The 27,301-nt window shown below is 38.8% G+C and overlaps 2 non-coding genes across 2 annotated transcripts; one reads left to right on the top strand and one right to left on the bottom strand.

Annotated features, from left to right (window-relative positions):
* The first annotated feature begins 6,548 nt into the window (after window positions 1–6,548).
* On the top strand, window positions 6,549–6,655 carry LOC121205807 (small nucleolar RNA R71). Its single transcript, XR_005900880.1, has one exon. It is a non-coding gene; the product is annotated as a small nucleolar RNA R71 (small nucleolar RNA).
* Window positions 6,656–20,766: 14,111 nt separating this feature from the next.
* LOC121205522 (small nucleolar RNA R71) lies at window positions 20,767–20,873 on the bottom strand. Its single transcript, XR_005900598.1, has one exon. It is a non-coding gene; the product is annotated as a small nucleolar RNA R71 (small nucleolar RNA).
* Between the last annotated feature and the right edge of the window lie 6,428 nt (window positions 20,874–27,301).

Genomic DNA, 27,301 nt, shown 5'->3' with positions numbered 1-27,301 from the left:
ATTGAGGAGAGATATTTAGTCTTGATGATGAATCTGGCTTTTGAGATGGACCAATCAGCTTCCTTGTAGTAATTCCTTACTCCCCCTTCTCCATCTCCTCTGTTCTTCCTTCTCTAGGGTGTATTTATAAGCTTTAGAATGCGTAAAAACTCTCAAAATTGGCCTTTTTCGAATTGGACTCAACTTGGGCTCGGTAGGGACACGTCCGTGGCACACGCCCGTGTTCGATTACTCTAGGCCATGTTCGAGCCTGCCAAATTGACATGGCCGTGTGGTCTGCCCGTGTGAGGAGGTCTAGGCTGTGTTGATTTCGTACTTTGGCCCATTTCTCGTTCCTTTTGCTCTCCTATGCTCTCCTAAGTATAAAACATGAAATTAAAGCATTAGGAGTATCGAATTCACCAATTCTAATGAGAAATCATCCATAAAATGCATTAAACATAGGGTAAAATATGTATAATTTATGGTTTATCAAATACCCCCACACTTAAGCATTTTCTTGTCCTCAAGCAAAATTCTCAACTCATAATCAAAATAAATTCTTCTCAACTTATAATTTCTATCAATAATATCTCACATTAATCCATAAGTAATCATACATTTAGAATTGAACTAAAAGAACATAAAAGTTCCAAACATTCCAAGTTGATCATTTTATTCATGGAAACATAGGTGTCTCCCCTCATATAAGTAATTACCTTTGATTCAAAATATCACAGAGTTTTACATCCTCACTAAAGATTTACTCAAGTCACTCAAGGTGTTTAAGGACAATAAATGAAGCACTCAATAGTCAATAATGAAAAGTCATTACCATAGGCTTGCATGGAAATCAAATCTCCATCACTATAATTTAAGATGATATATCAATCAAAAGGTCTTTAGAGGGTTGTAATGAGGCTTGGTTAGGAGGTGTGGTCACAAGCTGAAAGAAAGGGTTAGAATTAAGATTGAATTGAAAAATTACCTAACTTAAAAAAGAGTTAATCTTCACTTGCGTACAACAGAGCTGCTTCTCAGAATATGAAATTACAGATTATACATATTTTTTTTAAGAACAAGTTAAAATAATATAGACTAACTATTAAGAACAAAACATAGCTAAGCAATCCATTCAACTCAAATCTCGACAAAAATAGGGATTAATTTAGAGTATTTCAATAATAATGGATTAAAGGTTAATATTGACGTTAATATAAGGAATGACTTGTTAGGCTCAAATGGGTTTATTAAGGGTTAATCGTGGAGGTAGGCTTTTCATGGCATGAGTGGGTTAATCCTAAGTGCCTTAATCATTTTGATATATCAAATCAAATGGTGTGGTCTCGACATGCATAATCAAGCAAGTTCTAGAATAACAGTTCAATACTGACGCACTCAAAGCAATAATAAAAGTGAGCATGAAAAGATTAATAGATGCTCAAAAGGCTCAAAAATCTCACAAAAATTATGGCTTTTTGATGTTTAGACTCGTGAATTCCAATTCAAAGTAATACCTAGACTTGGGGAAACAACCTATAATTTTAAATTCTTAAAAATAAACTTATCATGCTTGATTCTCTAATGTCTTAAAGTTTAAAAAATCAATGCATAAATCCCTATGTTTTAATTCAAGATATATCAATCAAAATCATAAATCAATTAAAATTTATCCTAAATATGATATGAGAGCTTTTCAAGAGAACAAGGTAATTATTCAGGGATTTTTCTGATAATGAAATAAATATTCCCCCCACACTTAAGACGTACATTGCCCTCAATGTACAAAGATAGATATTAAAGTATAAAAATAAGATAGGGAGAGGAGTGAAACTTCTTGTATGATGAATTCCTCGAACTAGAGTTTTAGAGAGTAATCGGTTTGAGAGTGGAGAAGGATACTTCGGCGGTCGTTGAGGTTCATTAGGCCATAAGTCCTGCGCCAAAAGGATATTATCTTTAGTGGTTACAATGATCGTGGTCGATCAGGACATGGCAGTCGTGGAGAACCTTTCTCGGTGGAGTTTTAGTTCCTATGTGACGATGAGCTTAAGAGTTCTATATAACTATGATAAAATCAGGAACTTTTTAAGAGATATTAGGAAGTATAATTACTCAAAAAAGAAATAACCGATATTAATAATTAAAAATAAAATTTCTAAAGTCTAATAAAAATAAAAAGTAGTTTCAATAAAAATTAAAAACATAAAATAATAAATAAATATTTTTAAACATCTTCATCGTTGGATGGTTCGTGAGGTGGGACTGACAATGAGATGGGGAGGTGCTGACAAATCTGTTATAGAGTAGCATCAATGTTGTCAAATCGTTTAAAACACTGTTGCTCGAATCGAGTGAGGCGCTCAGAGATGTCAACATATGAAGCCACCGCATGAACTGGATGAAAAGGTGGTGATGGCTGAGTCAGTGGGTCCTCGTGCTGTGGGGGGACATCATCATGAATGTCCTCGTAGGCCTCCTCCCCGGTAGATTAGGCGAGACAATACTGGGAGGGTAGGTTCCTCAGTGCCTCTCAATCATCCTCTCGCTAAGCATGCTCGAGATGCTTTGTGGAGACATCTGGCCGATGTGGGTAAGGGATGATTCTTAGGCTGCGGTGTTGAGGAGCTCGAAGTGTCTCGCCCGCTGAGTCACGTAGGGGCCAATGGAGATGACTCCCTTCCAATGTAGCTCTGTCTAGTACTGAATCATGAGGGCGATGAAATAGGCAAGGTCGATGACGTGCCCGTGCGACATGCACCATAAGAAGTAGGCGTCGTGGGTGTTGACGACGCCAGTGCTCTCTCGTCTCCCTGTAATCGTGTGAGCTAAAATAGCGTGTAAGTACCTCAGGGATGGCAGGAGAACTGATGCCTTGGAGCGGCTAGGATTGTAGGAGGTCGCAAGGGCCAAAGTGTGCCAGCACTTCGAGGGAGAGAAATGTATGTGGCCACTGAGAGCATGTAGTTCATTCTCCTCCTTGAACTCCTCCGTATATAAGCCTAGTGCAGCACTAAACTCTAGGACGCTTAGCTGATGGATTAATCTGCCTAGGCAAAATTGAATCGTGCCGGGATCATCGTAGTTCGTCATTATGATTTAAAAATGAAACGTTGAGCATAGTTCCATCGTGAGCTCGAGATACGTCAGCTCGATAATCTCAAAGAATAGCTCCCAGGGGTTGGTGGTTAGGAGGGCCCGAATCGCATCAGCTATCTAAACTTGTTCTACGGTAGCCCAGTTATTGCAGTGGCCCGCAATTAAGGGTCGGGCCCGAAGTATTTGGACAAGGTCTTCTTGAGGCCCTCGGGGGAATTGCAGGAGAGGGTGAAGAATTTTCGTGGTTGGACTCGTGGAAGAGGACTCTCCCTTCCTCTTCTTCGAGGTAGGTATGGGAACCTTTTTACCACGTGAAGATTACATGGTACCTGCGTTTATAATTATCAAGTCATCTTGATGAGTGGTCAAAGTAAAAGGAATACAATTTTCAAATAAAAAGCAGAATTTCAGCCACAACCAAACATAACTAATCTAATAATTTCATGACCTTATCATTGTATGAAAATGGGCGTAGTAATGGCATGCGTAGGACAAAAGAGTGAGGCTTTTCTAACAACATAATTAAAAAATGCAAATTGAATGATAGACATTGGAATGGAAATATCATGAGAATGAGCATGGTAAAGTCATGGGTATGAGGTTTCCCTAATAACTTGATTTAACACGCAATGTATAATAACTAACCTAAGAATGCAAACTAAATGATAAAATAATGAGCAAAATGACAAATAGTTCAAAAGCAATGAAGATTTTGCTAACAATAAGCATTAGTAATAAGTAAAATAGAAGTGAAAGGAGTATACAAACGCTAAGGGAGAGGGATTGAGCGTTAAAAACAAAGTTGGAGATGGTGCACGGGCGTGGCAGGGAGGCCGTGTGGAGTTGTAGTGGCTAGGGTTAAGGTTTTTGAATGGGGAAGAAAGTGAATAGTCTAGGGTATTTATAGATTTTGGGCCACACGGCTAGGGCACACGTCCGTATTCCCCAATTTCAGCCCGTGTGATTCGCAAATTTCAAATTTGGGCGTGTATGAGATTTAGTACATGCCAGTGTTCGTCGAGCGTGTGGGTTCACACGGATGTGTTGCATGGTCGTGTCTAGCTTCGTTCGCTTCTCCCACGTCCGTGTGTGCAAGCCCCACGCCCGTGTTAATTTAACAGGTTCAACTACGGGTGTTCCATACGGGCGTGTCGAACGCCCGTGCTACTTTAACAGGTTCGCCCATGGTTCTTCCACACAAGCATGTCACACACCCGTGTTGTTTTGGCAGGCTCGACCATGGCCATATCGCACGACTGTGGTGTTTAATTGTAGCCCGTGTTGGGGAAATCTTTTGCCCTGTTTTCACAAGGCCCTAAGCACGCCCGTGTGCTTGGCCGTGTCTCTGTGGAAACACCTGTATTCAAGATTTCTATTAAAAATTTAGGAGTTAAATACCAAAATTTAAAGAAATTAATATTGTTAGTGCTCGGGTTGCATCCTGAGAAGCGCTTATTTATAGTCTAAGCTCGACTTACCTCTCCAGTGAATGGTCATGGTGGTTTGAGGAGTTTATTCTCCTCATTCTTGCTATCAATTTCATCAAAATAAGATTTTAATCGGGTGTTGTTTACCTTAAAAGTATCGAACTTGGGATGACTCACCTCCATCATACCGAATGGAAAAATACTGAGTACCATAAGAGGGATTTCCTCATTCGGTATGGTAGTGACAATGTGGGGATCTACAGCATCTAATAAGACCTTATCACCAACCTTAAGTTGATTTGGAGAGGTATCGGGCTCGTTTTGGCATAGTTTCGGTTTGTCGAGTGTTCTTGGTTTGTGCATCCGCCATTCATCGAGTTTCTCGATTTGTAATCTTTGATCTTCATGAACAGGTCCTCTACTGGTGCTTGAGAATGACTCGTGTGCTTCCTTCAGACTCATTTTCTGCAAAGTAGGTTGCACCACATTGTTAGTTTTAGCAGAATGATTTAAATGATCACCTTCAATTCTTGATGTGTTTCCAGAATTGCGAGCTTGACGAGTGATTGTTTTGTCTCCCATCCGGAGTGTAAGTTCACTTGTGCTAACATCGATGATGGTTTTAGCAGTTGCTAAAAAGGGCCTTCCTAGAATTAAGGGAGTGTTGATATCCTCTTCTATGTCTAGAATAATAAAGTCAACAGGAAATATAAATTTATCGATTTTAACTAGCACATCTTCAATAATACCTCTAGGGAATCTTATAGTTTTATCTGCTAATTGAATGCTCATCCTAGTCTGTTTGGGTTTCCCGAGACCTAGTTGGTTAAACATTTTGTAAGGCATGACGTTGATACTAGCCCCTAGATCAGCTAATGCTTGATTAACATCTAAACTACCAATTAAGCAAGGAATAGTAAAGCTCCCTGGGTCTTTTAGTATGTTGGGTAGTTTATTTTAGAGAATGGCTGAGCAAACTGCGTTTAGCACCACATGCGATACCTCGTCCAACTTTCACTTATTTGCTAAAAGCTCCTTTAAAAATTTCATTGCGTTTGGCATTTGCGATAGAGCTTCAATAAACGGTAAGTTAATATGTACTTTTTTAAGAGTTTAAGGAATTTACCAAATTGTTCATCCGAGCGGTCTTTCCTTGTCGCGTTGGGGTATGGAACACGAGGTTTATTTTCGATAGTCACTGGTTTGTTTGTATTTTGATCTACCTCACCTTGACCTTTGCTTACCACAGTTTCTTGCCTCGGTTCTAGTTCAGGCTCAATGACTCCTTCGTCATCTTGCATATTAATTGCGTTGAGTTGTTCCCTTTGGTTAGGTTCAGTATTACTTGGCAAACTACCTTGTGGTCGTTTAGAGATTAGTTTAGAAAGTTGGCCTATCTGAGTTTCGAGCCCTTGGATCAACGCTTGTTGATTTTTAAGTGCTGTCTCGGTGTTCTGAAAATGCGTTTCTAACACTGATATAAACTTTGAGAGCATCTCTTCAAGGTTTGGCTTCTTTTCCTGTCGGTAGGGTGGTTGTTGGTAGCCCGGAGGATGTTGTGGTCTTTGATTTCCTTGACCCCCCCACGAAAAATTGGGGTGGTTCCTCTAACCTGCATTATAAGTGTTACTATATGGATTATTTTGAGGTCGAGGAATATTACCCATGTAGTTTAATTGCTCGTTATCCATGTTGTGTCCATAAGGTTGGTATTCCGAATGGTTTGTTCCACCTCCACTTACTTCGCACTGTATTACTGAGTGAACCAGTGAAGAATTAAGAAAACCATCAATCTTTTTATTCAAGAGTTCTACCTGATTAGAGAGCATGGTAACCGAATCGATGTTATAAACGCCGTCTGTTTTCATTGGCTTTGTCCTTATGACTTGCCACTGATAGTTATTCAGTGACATCTCCTCTATAATCTCATAGGCATCTTCCGGTGTTTTATTGTTGATGGTTCCACCTACCACTGCGTCAATCATTTGCCGAGTCGAAAGATTCAGACCATTGTGAAATGTTTGTACTTGGAGCCAAAGTGGTAACCCATGGTGGGGGCATCTTTTCAAAAGGTCCTTGTATCTCTCCCATGTATCGTAGAGTGTTTCTAAATCCATCTGCACAAAAAAAGAGATATCATTACGTAATTTAGCCGTTTTTTCGGCGGAAAATATTTTAGTAAAAATTTTTCAGTCATTTGTTCCCAAGTAGTAATTGACCCTCGTGGTAATGAGTTCAACCACTGTTTAGCTTTGTTCCTCAATGAAAAGGGAAACAACCAAAGACGTATGGCGTCATCAGAAACGCCGTTAATTTTAAATGTATTGCATAGTTCTAAGAACTTGGCTAAATGAGCGTTGGGATCTTCATCCTGCAAACTATCAAATTGAACAAATTGTTGTATAATTTGAATAGTGTTAGGTTTTAATTCAAAAGTATTTGCAGCTACAGCAGGTCTAACTATGCTTGATTCAGTTCCTGTTAAAGAAGGTTTAGCATAATCATATATAGTGCGTGGAGTAGGATTTTGATTAATCACAATTACAGGAGGTAGCTAATTGCCTTAGTTTTCAGCCATCTCTTCAGTTGGGGGTTGAGTATCGTCTTCTTGCTCGTTCTCCGTGTATCTTAAGCTGCGCCTTATTTGTCTTTGGTTTCTACGAACTGTACGATCGATTTCTTCGTCAAAAAGTAATGGCCCTGACGGGTTTCTTATAGTCATAAACTATAAAAACCTGCCAAGCGAAAGAAATAGTAGGTTAATAAATAATAATAATAAAAAAATTAAATTAAATTGCAAGGAAAATAAATGGCTAAAGTAATAAAAATTAAGCGTTCCTAATATCGTAGTTCCCTGGCAACGGTGCCAAAAACTTGATCGCGTGATTTCGTGATAGGTTTTAAATATTTATAATTACTTGTTCTTGAACTAACTATAATCACGATGTAGGCAAGTGTACCTATCGAACAGTAGTATAGTTTTAGCAAGACCGGATTGTCGAACCCAAAGGAACTAAAAGTACTAGTAATGACTGTCTTTTTATTCTCTAGCCTAAGAATAATGGGGTTTTGTTTTAACTAACTAATTATCTAAACTAAGAACTCACAGAGAAAAGTATTGGGGAATTACTTTTGGGAAAAATCGATTGACTTAAGACAATACCTAAGGAAAAATCCACCTAGACTTTACTTGTTATTCTGGCTCCGAATCGGACGATTTATTCATTCAACTTGTTCCATAGAGATCCTTAAGTTATGTTATTATCCCTATTCAAAACTAATAACGCCTAATCCCTAGATTGAATAACCGAGACTTTTCTCTAATTAACACTCTAGGGTTGCATTAACTCGATATATGGATCCCCTTATTAGGTTTCACCCTAATCCGGCAAAATCTTGTCACCCTATGTCTAGGCGCGCAATCAACTCCGCTTAATTATGACAAATGTACTCTTAGACAGGGTCTATCCTCCTCTGAATAAGAGCATGTCTTGAATCAGATCTTGGGATATCAAAACAAGAAGTAAGAACACATAATTAAGAACAAGTTAAATATTTATCATACGATTCAGAAAATAATAACAAGATTCGTATTAGGTTTCATTCCCTTAGGTATTTAGGGGTTTTAGTTCATAATTAAATAAGAAAACATCTCAGAAGAATAAATAATACAAAACATAAAGAAAACCCAAAACTCCTGAAGGGAAATTGAGGAGAGATCTTCAGACTTAATGATGAATCTGGCTATTGAGATGGACTAATCGGCTTCCTTAGAGTAATTCCTTACTCCCCCTTCTCCGTCTCTTCTTTTCTTCCTTCTCTAGGGTGTATTTATAAGCTTTGGAATGCCTAAAAACCCTCAAAATTAGCCTTTTCTAAGTTAGACTCAACTTGGGCTAGGCAGGGATAAGCCCGTGGCACACGCCCGTGTTCGATTACTTTAGGTAGTGTTCGAGCCTGCCAAATTGACACGGTCGTGTGGTCTGCCCGTGTGAGGAGGTCCTGGCCGTGTTGATTTCGTACTTTGGCCCATATTCTCTGTTTGTGGCCCGTTTCTTGTTCCTTTCGCTCTCCTATGCTCTCCTAAGTATAAAACATGAAATTAAAGCATTAGGAGCATCGAATTCACCAATTCTAATGAGAAACCATCCATAAAATTCATTAAACATGGGGTAAAAATATGTATAATTTATGGTTTATCATGAGCCTACATGCCTGTATGGGCCCACACGTCCAGATTGGCGTTTGCCCATATGGCCCACACGGCCTGACTTAAAATTTACACGCCCCTGTTATATGCCGTATAGGCCCAGCCGCCCCACTTGGCCATGCCTGTGTGGCCCATAGGCCACACTTGAGCCACCACATGGCTGTGTGCTGTGCATGGCTGTGTCTTCATCGACCACATGGTCGTGTCTCACACACGGACATCCACACGGGAGACCACACACTTGTGTGATGTCGACAGATTCATTTTTTTGGCTTTTTTCAAAGCCTCGTTTTCTGTGTTTAGGATAGACACCTGGTATCGATTTGATGTGAAAAAACTCTCGAGATCACTAGAACCTAAAATGGACCAATTTCACCCCGAATTAATCACTTAAAACAGTACTAAACCAAACTAAACTGTAATGGATAACCCTTTAAGCAACGAAAATCTTTAAACTATACCGTAATGGATAACCCTTTAAGCAACGAAAATCTTTACCTTAGAATGAACAACGATGATCTCTCACAATTAAGGTGCATATTGGAAACCTCCAGCACCTTGATCTTCCCCTAAACACAAAACGAACTCCATTAACCACCGATTCATCAGCCAAAGCAAGAGATGCACCTACCAAACTTACCGGTAACGTACAACACCGAAATAATGAGATACAAGAGTTCAACCACAGATAGGAAAATAGAACAAAATCATTGGAAATGAGAGGAAGGAGAAACGACAGGAAGTAGAAGAGAAGAGGAATTAACGTCAGATTCTTTTTTGGGGATTTTAGGAGAGAGAGAAAATTTAGAAAAATAAAAAGAAAAGAAAATAAAATCAGATAATTATCAGGAATCCCTCAAATTCCTCTCCACTATCCCACTATCAACCACCTCTCAGAATCCCAACTCCACCAGAATTCTATCAAATAATAGAGCAAAAATATAACATCCATGCTCGCGCAGGGATTCAAACATTGGATCCCCAACACACCAGCTCCCTTACCACTTGAATCAGTAGGCTCATTCTGATACAAAATTACAAGCAATTAAATATAAGCCCACTGAGCAAAGATAAGGCTTGGATCCAAAAATAACAAAAATTAATAAAGGTAAGACTTGAACTTGAGACCTCTCACACACCCCTAAAACTCTTAACTACCGAAGCAAATACACAATTGTGCGAAAATTTTACAAAAGCATACATAAGAAAAGTAGGGCGTTACAACTCTACCCCTAAAAGAAATTTCGACCTCAAAATTTACCTGATCAGAACAAATGAGGATACTGCTGATGCATCGAGTCTTCAGGTTCCCACGTGGCCTCCTCAGTGCCATGATTCTACTACAGAACCTTCACTAAAGGGATGGGCTTCCTCCTCAAAATCTTAACGTCTCGATCCAGAATCTGACCGGCTCCTTTTCAAAAGTCAAATCTAGCCTAACATCGATCTCCTTAATGGAAACAACATGAGAAGGATCAGACCGATATCGCCTCAACATCGAGGCGTAGAAGACATCGTGGGTACTGTCCAATTCTGGAGGTAACTCCAATTGACAAGCATCTGGTTCCACATGCTTCAGAATCCAGTACGGCTCAATAAACCTATGGCTCAACTTGACCTTACGGCCGAATCTCAGAACTTTCTTCCATGGAGAAACCTTAAAAAAAATAAAGTCCCCCACAGAGTACTCAATATCACGCCTCTTCAGGTCTGCATAGGATTTTTGTCTATCAGAGGCTATCTTCAGATGATCCCAAACTAGTCTAACCTTTTCTTCAGTCTCAGAAACCAACTCAGGACCCAAAACCCGATGTTCACCCAACTCAGTCCAACACAGCAAAATATGACACTTATGACCATATAACGCCTCTTAAGGTGCCATTTGAATGCTAGACTAGAAGCTGTTACTGTAGGCGAACTCGGCTAGCAGCAGATAATCCTCTCAACTACCTTGAAAATAAATCACGCAATTCTAAAGCATGTCCTTTAGTATTTGAATCACCTTTTTAGATTGACCATCGGTCTAAGGATGGAACACAGTACTGAAGTCCAACCTCAAACCCAGAGCCTCATGCAACTTCTTCCAGAATTGAGATGTGAAGTGAGGATCTCTATCGGAAATGAACTAAACAGGAACTCATGCAGTTTCACAATCTCGAAAATGTAGAGTTTCGTTAACTTCTACAGAGAATAGTCCACCAGAACCGGGATAAAGTGAGCAGACTTGGTTAATTGATCCACAGTGACCCAAACTGAATCCTTCTTAGTGGGTGTCAAGGGTAACCCACTAATGAAGTCCATCGTCACATGTCTCATTTCCATAAGGGAATTTTAACTGGCTGTAAAAAACCTAAAGACAACTGGTGTTCAGCCTTAACCTGCTGGTACATTAGACATCGAGCCACAAAATATGTAACCTCACGCTTCAAACCTGACTACCAGTACAACTCACAGAGATCGCGGTACATCTTATTACTACCATGATGTATAGCATAAGAGCTACGCCTCCCTCATAAGCGACTGTTTCAAATCTGAATCATTCGGCAAACAAATACGTCCTCGGAAACACAGAACACCATCATTATTCAACCCAAAATCTGAAGTGCTGCCACTCTCAACTTGACGAAACTGTAAACCCAGATACTCATCCCCTATCTGCTTATCTCGAATTTGATCAATCCAAGTTGGCTTAACTTGTAACTCGACTAACAGACTCCCATCATCGAATAGACTAAGACGAGTGAACATCGCTCTCAGATCAGTCATCGCTCTACGACTTAGAGCATTTGTCATCACATTGGCTCTACCAAGATGGTACTCTATCGTGCAATCATAATCCTTGAGCAGCTCAATCCATTGACGCCGCCTAAGGTTCAACTCCTTCTGAGTGAAGAGGTACTTGAGGCTCTTGTGATTGGTGTAGATGATACACCTCTCGCCATACAGATAGTGCCTCCAGATTTTCAACGCAAAGACCACAGCAACCAACTCGAGGTCATGCGTCAGATAATTCCCTTCGTGAGTCTTAAGCTGATAGGAAGCATGAGCCAAAACCTTTTTATCTTGCAACAATACACATCCCAAATCGACATGTGATGTATCACTGTAAACCACAAATTCCTTACCAGATTTAGACTGTATCAGAATAGGAGCCTGAGTTGGAACAGACTTGAGCTTCTCAAAGCTTGATTGTTTCGCATCAACCCAAACAAACAAAACACCCTTATGCATAAGCTTAGTCAATGGAGCTGCAATCAGAGAGAACCCCTCGAAGAACCGCCAATAATATCCACCAAATCCAAAAAGCTACGGATCTTAGATACGTTCTTAGGCTATTTCCAATCCAGCAGAACCTTTGTCTTCCTCGGATCAACATAGAACCCCTCAGTAGACATCACATACCCCAAGAAGTTACCTCTCGTAACCAGAACACGCACTTACTCAACTTAGCGTAAAGCTATTTTTCACGAAAAATCTGAAGCACCACTCGGAGATGCTAATCATGCTCATTCTTACTCTTAAAGTAAACTAGAATGTCGTTGATAAAGACCACGAGGAATTGATCTAGATAAGGCTGAAATACTCGGTTTATCAAATCCATGAATGCCACTGGAGCATTCGTCAGACCAAAAAGGTATCACTAGGAACTCGCAATGTCCATAACGAGTCCTAAATGCAGTATTATGAACATCCACCTCATTAACCCTCAACTGATGATATCCAGAACGAAGATCAATCTTCAAAAACATCAAAGCCCCTTGAAACTGATCAGACAAGTCATCGATCATCGGAAGTGGATACTTATTTTTCACAGTCAACTTATTCAACTATCGATAATCAATGCACATCCTCATGGTCCCATCCTTCTTCTTAACAAGCAAAACTGACATCTTCCCATGAAGACACACTAGGATGAATGAAACCACTGTCCAGAAATTCTTGTAGCTGAATCTTAAGCTCTGTAAACTCCTTCGGTGCCATTCGGTATGGAGTGATCGACATCAGAGTTGTACCTGGTAGAAGCTCAATTTCGAACTCAACTTTCCAATTTGGAGGTAAACCCAGTAACTCTTCAAGAAAGACTTCCAGAAAATCTCTTACTGTTCTGATATCCCAAACATAAGAGTCTCTAGAATCAAAAACACTGAGTAAGCCAAGTACGTCTCACACCCTTTTCGAACCAATTTTTAGCCACAAGAGCAGATATCACATTGGACAAATAATCTCGAAGCTCGCCAATCACAACCACCTCCATATCATCCTTGGTCCTCAAAACGACCTTCTTAGATGCACAGTTCAAACTGACTCGATGCTCAACCAACTAGTCCATACCCAGAATTAAATCAAACTCCCCAATCAGAAGCTCCATTAGATTGGCTAGAAAGATAGCCCCGTGTGCCACTAATGGAACATCCCTATAGAGTTTACTAACCTGAATTGACTGCTTCAACGGACTTAGTATAGTAACCTCACTAGTAGTGCTCTCAATAGAAATTCTCAGGTTTTCAGATACAGTACTAGCTACATAGGAGTGAGTAGAACCTATGTCTATCAAAGCAGTATAAGGCACATAAAATATAAGGAATGTACCGGTGATGACATCAGGAGCATCTCTATCCTTTCGGCGTTGTGCAGCATCAACCATACAGGCTACCTCACCTCAATCTGACTAGCACCTCTGCCTGGTGCTCTCTGCCCACGACCCATACTATTACCACCCTTAGCCTATCTATGGCCCCTAGGTGGCTGCTGAATTGCCCTTTGAAGTTGCACAAAACCTGGTCCCGAATCTTGCATTTGATCAGCCTTTTATGGACACTCTCGAATATGGTACTCCAATGAACCACACCATAGACAAGCCTCTATCCTCCTCAAACACTAGTCCGGATGGCACCTACCACAATCCCCGTACAGCTGATTCCTAGTAGGAGCAACAGGAGTCCCTACTCTAACCGGCCCATTAGATCTGGCCTTTTTCTTAGGCCTCTAAACAGAACTAGAGGGTTTCGAATCCCTTTTATTCTTACCTCTCTCTCGATCCCTATTCTGGCGCTCCACGTGCTTAATGTCTTCGGTGATCTTCGCTTTCTCAACCAGAACTGCAAACTGCCGCTCCCTCTGTGAAGCAATCAGCACCTGCAGATTATCCCTTAAGCCATCCTCAAATCGGACATACCTCTCATACTCAGTCACCACTACGCTTCGAGCGTAGCGGCTCAGCCTCAAAAACTCAGCCTCATACTCAGCCACAGATCTATCGCCTTGCGTGAGATTCATGAACTCACACCTACGAGCATCCACATAGCTCGCTCCTATATACTTGCTCTAAAAGGTAGTCTTAAAGAAATCCCAACTCATACGATCAGGCTGAGTATCCTCCTCAACCGTTAACCACCACTGATAAGCCTCATCGCGAAGCAGATAGACTCCTCTGTTCAGTTTTTGCTCAGGAGTACAGTCTAGATCATTCATGATCCTCTCGGTGGCCTCCATCCAATACTCAACCACATTAGGGGCGAATCAAGTGACACCCCTAAACAACTCAGCAGCATTGAACCGGAGTTGTTCAGTTATCGACCCTCGGCCTCCACTCCCGAATGGGGTCCGGTGACTTTTTCCAAGATTCTCAATATAGCTTGGGACAGTGCGTCGTCTCCAGTCGAGCGACTTTGAGACGCAGTCTCAGTAGCAGGTGAAATTGGTGTCTCACTCGTATCCAAGTTCGACATACTGGCCAGAGAGGAATACTCAGCTCGAGCCCCCTATGGCCTCCAGCACAGCCTTGAACACCACGTCCGTGAGTTCTACGAGCACTCATCGTATAATTCATGTTTTATCTACATTATAAATTTTTATGCATCAGTTCTAGTATTTATTAACATATGTTTTCTGTATAAATTATCATAAGTTCAGAATTGTTTTCAGAAATTTCAGTCTCTAGCTAACTCAATAAAGTTTCAAAAGATACTATCCATAATGTTTCAGAGTAGTTCTAACCAAGTTTCAGAAATACTTACAGGATCAGTGTCGAAGATGCGGTGTTCCATATACCACTTTTTTTTCAAATTATTCAAGCTCTTTGAAAACCAATTCTTTTTAAAACAAAATTTTGGATGTAATAGCCTGATTTTGGGCTTATTCAGAATAGTGGTTTTGGGACCACTAATCTGAGGGCAGAGAAATTATTTTTTAATATTATTTTATGTGTTGTGTCATGATTAGATGAGAGTACAAAAATTTTGGTGAGTTAATTTTAGCGATTTCATGCTTAATTGTGAAAAAGGACTAAATCGCATAAAGTGCAAAAGTCCTATTTTGATAGCTAAGGGTGTTAAATAGCTAGAGAACCAAAATTGGAGGTCTTTAAAGGGTAAATAGACCTTTGGATAGGTGATGGCCGGCCACAGGGGACAAGAGATGGAGAAAGTCAAAATTAGGTAGAAATTTTGTAAATTATTTGAGCAAAAGGAAATAAAATAAAGAAGAAAAGGTGTCATCTTTTTCTCCCCTTCTTCACCACCAAAAATACCAGCAAAAATATAGGTTTAGAAGCTTGAAAAATTTCAGCCACTCTTTACCTTCACAAGTAAGTGATTTTGATAGTTTTTCTTGACAATTTTTATATTTTTGGACCCCTTGTAGCACGAGCTTTCAAATGAGGGGACTATTTTGCTAAATGGTTGAAAGTTTAGGGTTTTTCCATGATAGTAAACATGTTTTTTTCTGAAATTTTATGGAAGAATATGAGTCATGGTTGTGTAATAAACAAGTTTTGTAAAGTAGTTTTCAAGGAAACCTTAACTAGGGACCCTTTTGCATAAGTTGAAAATTAGAAGATAGATGTGAGAAATAATGAAAATTTTGGGTTGCTATAAGATTAAAAAGGGTTCGGCTAGGCTTAAGATATGAAGAAATTTGATAGAAATCACTTTTCGAACCTAGGGGTAAAATGGTCATTTTGTAAAAGTATAGGGGAAAAAATGGTTATTTTGCCCAATTATAAATTTTTGAGTACCTAGATCATTAAAATGATTAAATTTGTAAATTTTTATCATTATAGAGCAAGAATCGCAAAATCTGGACCCAGGACGGGGAAAAGCAAAGCAAGTGGACTAAGCCAAACGAGTAGCCTACATTTTGTATACCGAGGTAAATTGTATGTAATTAATAGAATTACATTGTATTTATATGTATTTGAATTGATATAGCATAAATTGCTTGTTTGTGGAAATGATCATGTATGATGAATCTTGAGATAGTAGATCTTCCGGGTAAACCTTAGGAATAAATCGGATATTCATGCCATGACATTTGGGTTAATTGTGTGCTAGTGTACGACATGTCTGGGACATGCATCGGCCACATTACAAGAGCCAGTGTAAGACCATGTCTGGGACATGGCATCAGCATTGAAACGAGAGCTAGTGTAAGGCATGTCTGGGACATGCATCGGCCTCGAGATGTAAGTCAGTGTAAGACATGTCTTGGATATGCATCAGCTACAAGATATGTCAGTGTAAGACCATGTCTGGGACATGGCATCGGCACAAATATGTTAAAGTCAGTGTAAGACCATGTCTGGGATATGGCTTCGGCATTATACCTCATGTTTAAGGTTTAATGAATATCCGATAGCATTCTGAATGGTTCAACAGGGAGAGCCACAGGTTAAGTTAAACAAGGAAAGTATAACCATGTTGTGAGTGGTACAGGTACCTATTTGGAAATGTATGAGATGTGAGCTCAACATATGCTATGTGAAATGTATTGGCTAGTGATGAGTAAGTTGTGCTTATGCCTACTTAAGTACTATGAGTATGATGATGAATGGTAAAGTTGTTGTTATATTATTACATGCAACTTACTAAGCTTTATGCTTACCCTATTCCTTTCCATTTTCTTATAGTGCCGCCTAAATAGCTCGAGGACCAACGGACGTCGGAGCCAACAATCACACTATCAGCCGAAGCACTCGGTATAGTTAGATTACTTGTTTTGAGTATGACATGTATAGGGCTTAGGCTTTAATGTTTTGTGTCATTAGGTATTGGCCAAATGTGTTAGCTTGGGCTAAAACCCTTTATTTTGTATAAAACCTTGAATGAGGGCTAATATTCATTTTGTTATATATACATAAAAGATGTTATTTTCATGGATAAGTATATTGCATATGTGAAATGTTGTCTATTGTGGTTGTTTAGTTATGTGGATCATTCTTGTATTGGTGCTGATTGATTTGTGCAGGTTATATGAGTAAGGGTGACAAGGAGAATTGGTAGATAGCCTTATTTTTCCCCACACAGGTAGACACACGGGCCGTGTGTGACACACGGTATGCCCCACTGGTGTGTGATCCAGCCGTGTGTCCCTTGCACATAAAATTTGTAAATGAGTATGCATGGTAGTAAACGCACGAACAGAGGCACGGCCGTGTGTCTCAGCCTTGTGAAGGACATGGCCTAGCGCACGGGCGTGTACCTTGGCCGTGTGATCCTTAAGAATTGCTGACGCCAGAAACAGAATGTCCAGGTTTTTGCACACTGGCTAAGACACGGGCATGTCAAGGCCGTGTGAGGGACACGGGCCATAGACACAGGAGTGTGCCAGGTCATGTGAAAACCCCTGTAGGTTTGAAATTAAAATTAATTTTACACGGGTAAAGGACACGGGCATGTCCCTGTATGCTTAGGCCATGTGAGCCACACGAGCCAACAGCACGACCATGTCAAAGTGGTCACTCGGGCGTGTGCCCCTATGTCTAGTGTTATTTTTCGGAGTTCGTTGAAGGACCCGAATTGATCCCGATTGGTTTCTAAATAAACGTTTGGAGTCTTTTAGGCCATATTGAAGAAGTTTCGACAAAGTTTTAAATTTGACCAGGTCTTGATGATTCAGAAATGTAGGAATTCATGAGTTCAAGGTAAGTAACGTCTCGTATTCCGTCCTAACGCAGGGTACGGGTGTGAGGTGTTATATATAATGGTATCAGAGCATGGTTTAGTTGGTTCTAGGACTAACCTAGCGTGAGTATGAGTTTAGCTAGACATGCAATAACTGTATATTAATAGTGTAACGACTCCTGACGAGATAAATTGTGTTTTATTCATATAGTAAATGGATCCTGACGTAGCTACGGCGGATGATGTGAAGAGCAATGCTCCGGCTCCCACTGAAGGGACTGCCCTAGTAGATAGCGAGCCTGTAACGATGAGTCAGGGCGGAGGAGCTAGTGAAGCTTACCTCCACATGATGGATGCATGGTACTCGGAGTTTATTTGGGCGAATCTGAATACTCCACCTCCCCTACCTCCTCTGATTCCTCAGTATGCCTCTGTAGCTCCACAAAGAGTGGATGTGGTTAGGAGAGAGAGACCCTCGGTAAATAAGGTATGAAAGCAAGGGGCCGAAGAATTTCAGGCCAAGATTGATGATGCCCCGGAGAGAGTAGAATTTTGGTTAGAAAATACCATTCGGGTATTTGGAAACACGAAAATTTACGCATTTTTACATACCTTTTTTAGCTTAAAATCATAACGTTTCGATTAAATTCTTGTTGAAAAATAATTAATTTTTATAAAATAATTAAACTATACTTAAAATATGAACATGATGAATTTTAGTTAATTTTATAACTAATTTTAAATAATTTTGGTTATTTTCGACAGAATTGCGCAAAAGGCGAAAATGGCTTGGCAGACACTACTTGAAGCACAAAACTGAGAAAAAATTTGAAGTATCAAGGTAAATTAATTTCTAGCCTAATATGGTCCAATTATGTGTATTAATTCATAATATAATTAATTTTAATTTATACGCAATTTAATTTGGGTAAATAAATTAATATTAATTAATTATGAAAAAAGTGGTCCAGTTGAACCGAGCCGATTGGTGTGAACCGGCTAAAGATTGGGCAGCCCAAAACCAGCCATATGTTGATCGAAATCAGCTTATTAGCTGATTAATTAAGCTTGCAAAGAAGCCTTTGAAGTCTTGTCAAAGTTGCATTCAAACCCCTCCACAATTGGTGGATTTTTGGATTTGCCCCAAGCCATTTTTAGCAAAGTTGAAAGCATCAACTTTGCCACATAGGTGGCCGGCCAAGGGGTGGCTCTTTGGTTGTTGTTTTTAGCAAATTTCAGCTGCCACACCCAGCTATAAAAGCCCCCCTTGGCTGATCATTCAAAGCATCTCACTCATTTCACAACACTTTTCTCCTCTCTCATTCCTTTTCTCTCATTTTTCCATTTCAATTCCTTTACTCTTGTGCCGATTTCTTCCCTTGGAAAATGGGTGTTCTCCAACCATTTTGGAGCAGCAATTGAGTGTTTATCGAAGCCATGATCGGTGAGGGAAACAAGAAGGAAGAACGGAGCAACCAAGTCAAGCCTCGGAAAACCACCAGATTTTATTCTTGTTACCTATCTCTTTAATTTTTGTTGTTGTTATGATGAACATATTTATGAGTATTCATGTTGTTGGAATGGTTAATTTAATCAGCTTATCTTGAATTTAATTCGTGTTGGGTTGATTGCATTTTGTCTTTTTAAATTGTTAAAATTGTGTTTATGTTGTTATAGGCCTCGTTAAAATGCTTGATTAAGTAAAATCATGCCTAAGTTATTCTTGCATTACCACTGTGTGGTAACTAATGAATTAATTATTTAAACGGATTGAAATTGTAATTAATTGACACAATACTTGATCAGTGCATGTTTATTCTTCTAAGGTAGGTGAAGGTTAAATTGGCAATGTATCTGCGATATTATTGCCTTGCATAACTTGCAAGATTATTGTGATTAAACTGTTTCAAGGTAGGGATACCTTGTTACCTCACATAGTCTTTTATGTGCTTGTTAGATTTAATTAATCGTTTGAATTGACATAGGGATATGCAAGAGATTAGTTTAGTTTAATGAGTATGTATGTGCAATAACATGTTTGCTTACTAGAATCTGTTTAGTTAGTTGAATTGACATAGGGATATGTCAAGAGATGAATGGATTTTGGTATGTAAGTATGTTCATAAGTTAGTAAATTACCGGATTGCCGTGATTTTATTCGTAAAAATATAAACATAAGTTTAATAATTCTAAGATGAGAAGTGTAATTTATCCAACACAATTATATCATCTTGATTGAATCTTATTTTGAAATCATGCATTAGAACCTTTTTTTACTTCAATTTTTATTTATTTTAATTTTCTTAAGTTTTTAATCACCCTATTTAAACAAAATATTTTTCTTCACCAAAGTGTTCTAAATTGCATTCATAAATAATCCTTTTCACAGTCCTTGTGGGTACGATAACTCGACATTTACTTGTCACTTTATTACTTGTTGCGATTGTGTACACTTGCACATTCCGTCGTTCCAAGTTTTTGGCACCGTTGCCGGGGACTATTTTAAAAAGTCATTATTTGTGAATTTGTTAGTTTTACATTTTGGTTTATTTTTTTTGTTTAATTTTTAACTTAATTAATTTTTCTGTGATTATTTAAGGTGTTTATGAGTATTGACCGAATCATTGACCTACTCCCTGTAGACCCTGAGATAGAAAGAACTTTTTGACAGCAAAGAAGACAAACAAATCAGAGGAGGATCGAATAGATGAACTTCAAAAATCCAATCCAAGGAAATGAAGCAAACCCTGCACAAAATCCAACCCTTATTGCTGATGATAGGGATAAAGCTTTACGACAGTATGTCGTGCCAGTATTTAATGATCTTAATTCAATTATTAGGAGGCCCGAAATTGAGGTGCAATAGTTTGAGCTGAAGCCAGTCATGTTCCAGATGCTTCAGACAGTGGGCCAATTCAGTGGAGTGCCTACTGAAGGTCCTCACCTACATTTAAGACTATTTATGGAGGTGAACGATTCTTTCAAGTTAGCCGGAGTACCTGAAGATGCATTACGATTGAAGCTGTTCCCATATTCGCTGAGGGATAGAGCTCGAGCCTGGTTGAACTCATTGCCACCAAACTCAATTTCCACATGGCAAGAGTTAGCAGAAAGATTCCTTATGAAGTATTTCCTGCTAAGAAAGAATGCTAAGTTGAGGAACGAGATCACTACTTTCCAACAAATGGATGATGAGTCCTTGTATGAGGCATGGGAAAGGTACAAAGAGTTATTACGAAAGTACCCTCATCATGGAATCCCACATTGCATCCAACTTGAGACATTTTATAATGGTCTCAATGCTCACACGAGGACGGTAGTGGACGCTTCTACTAATGGTGCTCTTCTTTCTAAGTCTTATAATGAAGCTTATGAAATTATTGAGAGGATTGCCAGTAACAATTACCAATGGCCAACCAATCGAGCAGTGTCAAGAAGATGAGTTGCTGGAATACATGAAGTAGATGCTCTTACTTCACTCGCATCTCAAGTATCATTAATATCCTTAATGCTTAAAAATCTTACTACTAATGGGTCTAACAATTTTACAGCACAACCACCAAATCAATTTGAAAATATAGCCTGTGTTTATTATGGGGAAGGACATTTTTTCGAAGAATGTCCATCAAACCCAGAATCCATGTACTACATAGGTAACCAGAACCAAAACTGAGGAAGGCAAGGACTACAATCCAATTTTTATAACCCATTATGGCGAAACCACTCGAATATTTCCTGGAGTAACCAAGGAGCTAAAACCAGTAATACTTATGCCCAACCTAGATCAACCCAGCCACTAAGTTTTCCCCCAAAAGTTTAGAAACTAACCCAAGCTGAACCATCCAATGGCTTAGAAAATTTGTTGAAGGCATACATGGCCAAGAATGACGCCTTAATCCAAAGCCAAGCAGTTACATTGAAAAACCTAGAAAACCAAATGGGCAGCTTGCAATTGAACTCAGGAACCGACCGCAAGGTGCTTTAGTTAGTGATAAAGAAAATCTAAGGAATCTGGGGAAGGAGCATTGCAAAGCATTAATATTGAGGAGTGGAAAGACAGTAGAGCCCAACACCATTGAAGCTGAAAAGGAGCAAGCTGATGCTCAAGAATCAGAAGAAGTTCAACTGAGCGTTGAAAGTCCAGTTTCACAAGAACCAAAATCTGTAAAACTCGACAAGGTAATTTCAGAACCAGTTAATTCTGATCAACTAAGAACCCTGTCAGATGCAGAATTGCCACAGAAGATGAATCAACCAGTTCTAACAAAGAAACGACCACAACCCTACCCTCAAAGACCTCAAAAGTAGAAGTAGAAGATTCAATTCAAGAAGTTCCTAGACGTACTCAAGCAACTTCATATCGACATCCCATTGGTTGAAGCACTTGAGCACATGCCAAACTACGTCAAATTCATGAAGGATATCCTATCCAGAAAATGAAGACTCGAAGAATTTGAGATAGTAGCTCTGACGAAGGAATGCAGTGCATATCTTCAAGACAAACTACCCCCAAAATTGAAGGATCCTGAATGTTTTACCATACCTTGTAACATTGGAGCAACATATTGTGGTAAGGCACTATGTGACTTGGGTGTGAGTATCAACTTGATGCCTATGTCAATATTTAGAAAGTTGGGGATAGGTGAAGTTAGACCTAATAAGGTTACACTTCAATTAGCAGATCGATCCTTAGCACATCCAGAAGGAAAAATCGAGGACGTATTGGTATATGTAGAAAAATTTATCTTCCCTGCTGGTTTTGTTATCCTAGACTTTGAAGCAGACAAAAAAGTGCTAATTATCTTAGGAAGACCGTTCTTAGCAACTGAAAGGACCCTTATTGATGTGCAGAAGGGTGACCTTACTATGCGTGTTCAGGATGATTAGGTAACATTTAACATTTTTACGTCTATGCAATTTCCTGACATAATTGATGATTGTTCTGCAGTATCCGATTTAGAAGATTTAATAGTGGAGAAGGAGCTCAACTATGTGGAGGATCCATTGGAACAAATTTTGACATCAGATCCTCCAAATGATGAAGATGAGGATGAGTACTTAGCTTTGCTAGAAGCTAATCAAAGGGGATTTATTCCATAATCCCGCTTTGAATCTTTGGAGTTAGAGGAAAGGGATTATGCCCAACCAAAAGTGTTAATCGAGGAGCCACCTAAATTAGAACTTAAGATACTACCTTCACATCTAAAATATGTTTATTTAGGTAACTCTTCTACTCTGCCTGTGATTGTTTCAGCAGAATTAGCTACTGAGCAAGAAGAGAAACTCATCTTGGTGTTGAAACAATTCAAGAGGGCTACTAGATGGACTATAGCTAATATCCGCGGTATTAGCCCATTTGTATTCATGCACAAGATCATACTAAAAAATGGCAAGAAAGGGACGATCGATGGACAATGAAAACTGAACCCCATCATGAATGATGTAGTAAAGAAAGAAATCATTAAATGGTTAGATGAGGGTATAATTTACCCCATCTCAGATAGTTCATGGGTAAGTTATGTGACACCCCTAATTTGACCCTAGTCGGGAAGTGGTTTCGGGACCGCTAAACCGAGTTGCAGAAATAATTGAATATAATATTTTATGTCTATTATATGTATATATGCATGTGTGAAAATTTCATGTTTGAATTTTGTTAATTGTAAGTGAATTTTATTAAATAGGACTTATGTGAGAAAATTTAGAAATGTGCTAGGCAAATGTGAAGTGGCCTATTAATGCATGTTATGAAAATGATGGGTTTGCATGTCAAATTACCCAAAATTTGAGCTAGTGGCCGGCCATGCTATGGGTGGAAACATGTTGGGAACATGTTGGCTTAGTGTGTTATGTTAGAAAGAATAAATAAAGGGTTAGTAATTAAGTAATGAAAAGGGAGGGGTGATGAAAACAAAGTTGTCTCATCCATCCCCCCCCTCCATTTGCCGTAACTAGACAAAGAAAAGAAAAAAAAAGAAAGGGTGTTCATCCTTTAACACCTTGGCCGAAAATTTGAAGGAGGAAGGAAGAAGAAAGGTTGAAGAGATTCGGCCATGCATGTAACTAGACTAAGGTATGTTTGATGATGTTCCATGAGATGCATGCATGTTTTAGTTGTTAGTTTGAGTTCTACCTAGCCCATGGTCTAAATCTTGCTATGTGATGGAGATGATATTCGGCCATGGGTGTTGTCTTTCTTGGTTGGTGTTTTGATGTTGTGGTGATGAGGCATGAAGATGATTGAGCTTGAGTGTTTAATAAAAAGGTTTGGATGTGAGAGTGTGTGAGGAGTAGAAATGAGGGGTCTTAGCAACTTCATGAAGGTTCGGCCATGGTGCTTCAATATTGCACTTGTGTTTAACCCTAGGATTAATTAGTTATATGGTTAGTATGGGTATGGGTGACCGAATATGAGAGCATGAATAGATGGAGAGTTTGGTGAATCGATATGTGGTAAATGTTAAGTGTTAAATGAGATAGAAATGATAGATTAATGTTGCACATTCGGCTATAGTTAGGCATGTTGATGATCTTATCTTGACTTAGATAATTAGGCATAAAAGGGTGGTAATGAGGTTGAGGTTGTTGAATGGTTAGTTGGGTAACAAATGAAGCATTCGGCCATCACTTGGGAGCTTATGTGATGTTGAGTTTAAAATTAGTAAAGGTGATTACCGAATGTCCAAGTATGCATATGCATGTGTGATTAGATTATTGATAGTATGGTAATTGCATGAGGTTATTAGCCGAATAGCTAAGAACATAAAGTAGCAAGATGAAAATTTTACCATGTCGTTTCGTATGTCATAAAATCATTAAAATGTGGATACAAATATATGTAGCAAAGCGGTTAAATGAGTTAATTTATTTGTTTAAGCTCAAGACTCTAAAGGAGAGGCGTCCAACAAGGGAAAGGAAAAAGTGATCGAATAGCCGCCGAAATTGTTCGACCACATCCGAGGTAAGTTTTAAGTGATTAAACGTTGAGTAAATTCAATTATAATAGGACATGATGAGTTGATTTAATAAGATATGATGTGGCCATGATATGTTCTAAGCTCAAATGGTAAGTTCTTAAGTGTTTGAGCTTGGGAATTCAAGGGTAATTTGAAATAGTCTGCTTAGGACAGCAGCAGTAACGTGACTTTAGAAAATCACCATAAATTTATGGATTTGAATTAGAGGCTGAATGAGACATGAAATTAAAGCTTAATGAGTCTAGTTTCTTATAAAAGAAACCGTGTAAGCAACGGAATTTCCGATAATGAGATACTTAAAGTTGTGTGAGACAGCACAGAATGACACTGTAATCCTCTGTTCTGTTTTTAGAAAATCATTATAAATTGTACAAAAATGGTTATAAGATAAAATTTATATGCTTAGACTCATTAATGAGTCTAGTTTCAAATGAAATCAAATAAAACACATTTTGAATTCAGTAAAATGAGAAATTTGATTCGTAGTGAAGAGTGGTCAGATTAGTCAAACAGTGAAACAGGGAAAACTTTAAGAAAAATCTGGTATTTATTGGCCAATCCTAAAATTCTGGAAATTTTATGGATGGAAGATATACGAGTCTATATTCAGGAAAAATTAACGGAAAGTGATTTGGAGTTTTTTAGCTCCAGTTATAAATAATTTAGTGACTATTGCTCAGGAAAAACAGCTTGTGCTGAATTTGAGATTATGTTGTGAACCTTGATAAACTTGTTTTAGTTGCTCATAAGCTATTGATTAAACCCATACTTGAATTCTAAATCGTGATATTGTAAGTTTATGAGTATTCGAATATGAAATGATAGTAAGGCCTAATGGCCGATGTGATGAATGTGAAAGTGTATATATGTGATAAGGCCTAATGGCCGATGTGATGAATGTGAAAGTGTATATATGTGATAAGGCCTAATGGCCGATGTGATGAATGTGAAAGTGTATATATGCGATAAGGCCTAATGGCCGATGTGATGAATGTGAAAGCGTATATATATGCGATAGGGCCTAATGGCCGATGTGATGAATGTGATAAGTCCCGAAGGGCATTTGTGTCAGTACTATATCCGGGTTAAAACCCGCAGGCTTTATGTGAGAATATTATCACTGATTAATGTCCGTAAGCTTCGTGCTCGTACTATATCCGGGTAAGACCCGATAACTTCGTGTGGAGATTATGTCCGGGTAAGACTTCGTAATAAGAATTGCTTATAAATATATTCAATGCGAAAGGTTAAACAGGTATGTACTCCAAGTTTATATGTGAGCTTGATTTGCACTAAATCATAAGGTAGTTATGTGATGCATACGAGAGCAATCTATGAGACTATTCCTATGATTATGTGACATCGGATCAGTGTGAGAGGTGATGTGAAATCATACGATATATCTATGTCACATGAGCTCACTTTTATGTGAAAGTTTATCTGCCTATTGTATATGATGAGATGTGCATATTCGGTAAAGGGATGGTATGCCCGAAGGAAGAGTGAAATAAAAATACGAACAACTACGTTATAATTTGATTGTTATCTGTTGACACTGCTTAAAACTTACTAAGCATTGTAATGCTTACTCCGTTTACTCTGTTTCCTCTGTTTTATAGATCTCATTGCGAAGCTACAGGCTCGGGGATCGTCAGCAACTAGTCACACTATCACTATCCACTGTTTGGTACTGCTATGTTTTGGACTATCTTATGGCATGTATAAAATAGACTAGTGGCGGAAGAATATTTTGGTTAATGTATATAGCCATGCGAAAATGGCTTATATATGTTTGAGCATAATGTTATAATCATTTGGTATGGAATGGTTATCACTATCATAATTTGTGCTATTTATGCTAAAAGGGCTAGTTGAATCATGGAAACTATGAAATAGGTAAAGTCTACCTTAAAGGCAGATGCTGGCAGCAGCAGTGATGTAGATTTGGGAAAATCACTGAAAATAGTAGGATTGGAATTAAATAATGAATAAATTATGTAAACGAACCTTGATGAATCTATTTTCATAGAAAAGTAATAAAACGATCATATGGACAGTATGTTAAGAGATATTTAGGTTCTCGTGAGACAGGGCCAGAACGGTTTCTGGATTCCCTGTTTCGACTTTGGAAATTCATTATAAATTAACCAGAGATAATTAGGAGTCATGCAATATATGTATAGATTACTCTCTGAGTCTAGTTTCTATATAAACAAACGGCATCAGTATTGAAGCTTTGTGCAGGGAGATATCCAAGTCGTAATGCGCAAAGGTCAGTGTAGTCGATCCCTGTAACATGGGAGACTTTGACTAATAAACTGTACTAATTGGCCCAACAAAAAATTCTAGAAAAAAATATGTAGATGGAAATATGAGTCTAGTTTCAGGGAAAATTTACAGAACTGGATTTTGAGTTTCAGAACTCAAGATATGATTTTTAAAGCGACTAGTACGCAGACTGGCAGCTTGTCTGGGAAATTTTTTTTAAGTGGTTTGAAGTCTGTTAACACCTCGTGTTCGACTCCGGCGACGACCTCGGGTTCGGGGTGTTACAAGTTAGGTATAGTGCATGCTAAAGAAAGGAGGTATCACAATAATTGAAAACGAGAATAACGAGTTGATACCTACTAGAACGGTTACGGGATGGAGAATTTGCGTCGATTATCGGAAGCTGAACAAGGCGACTAGGAAAGATCACTTTCCTTTGCC

The sequence above is a fragment of the Gossypium hirsutum genome, chromosome A08 (assembly GCF_007990345.1).
Source record: "Gossypium hirsutum isolate 1008001.06 chromosome A08, Gossypium_hirsutum_v2.1, whole genome shotgun sequence".
In the NCBI taxonomy this organism is placed as follows: domain Eukaryota; kingdom Viridiplantae; phylum Streptophyta; class Magnoliopsida; order Malvales; family Malvaceae; genus Gossypium; species Gossypium hirsutum.
Note: the sequence above shows the minus strand (reverse complement) of the source record. Positions and strands in the feature narration are given on the sequence as shown.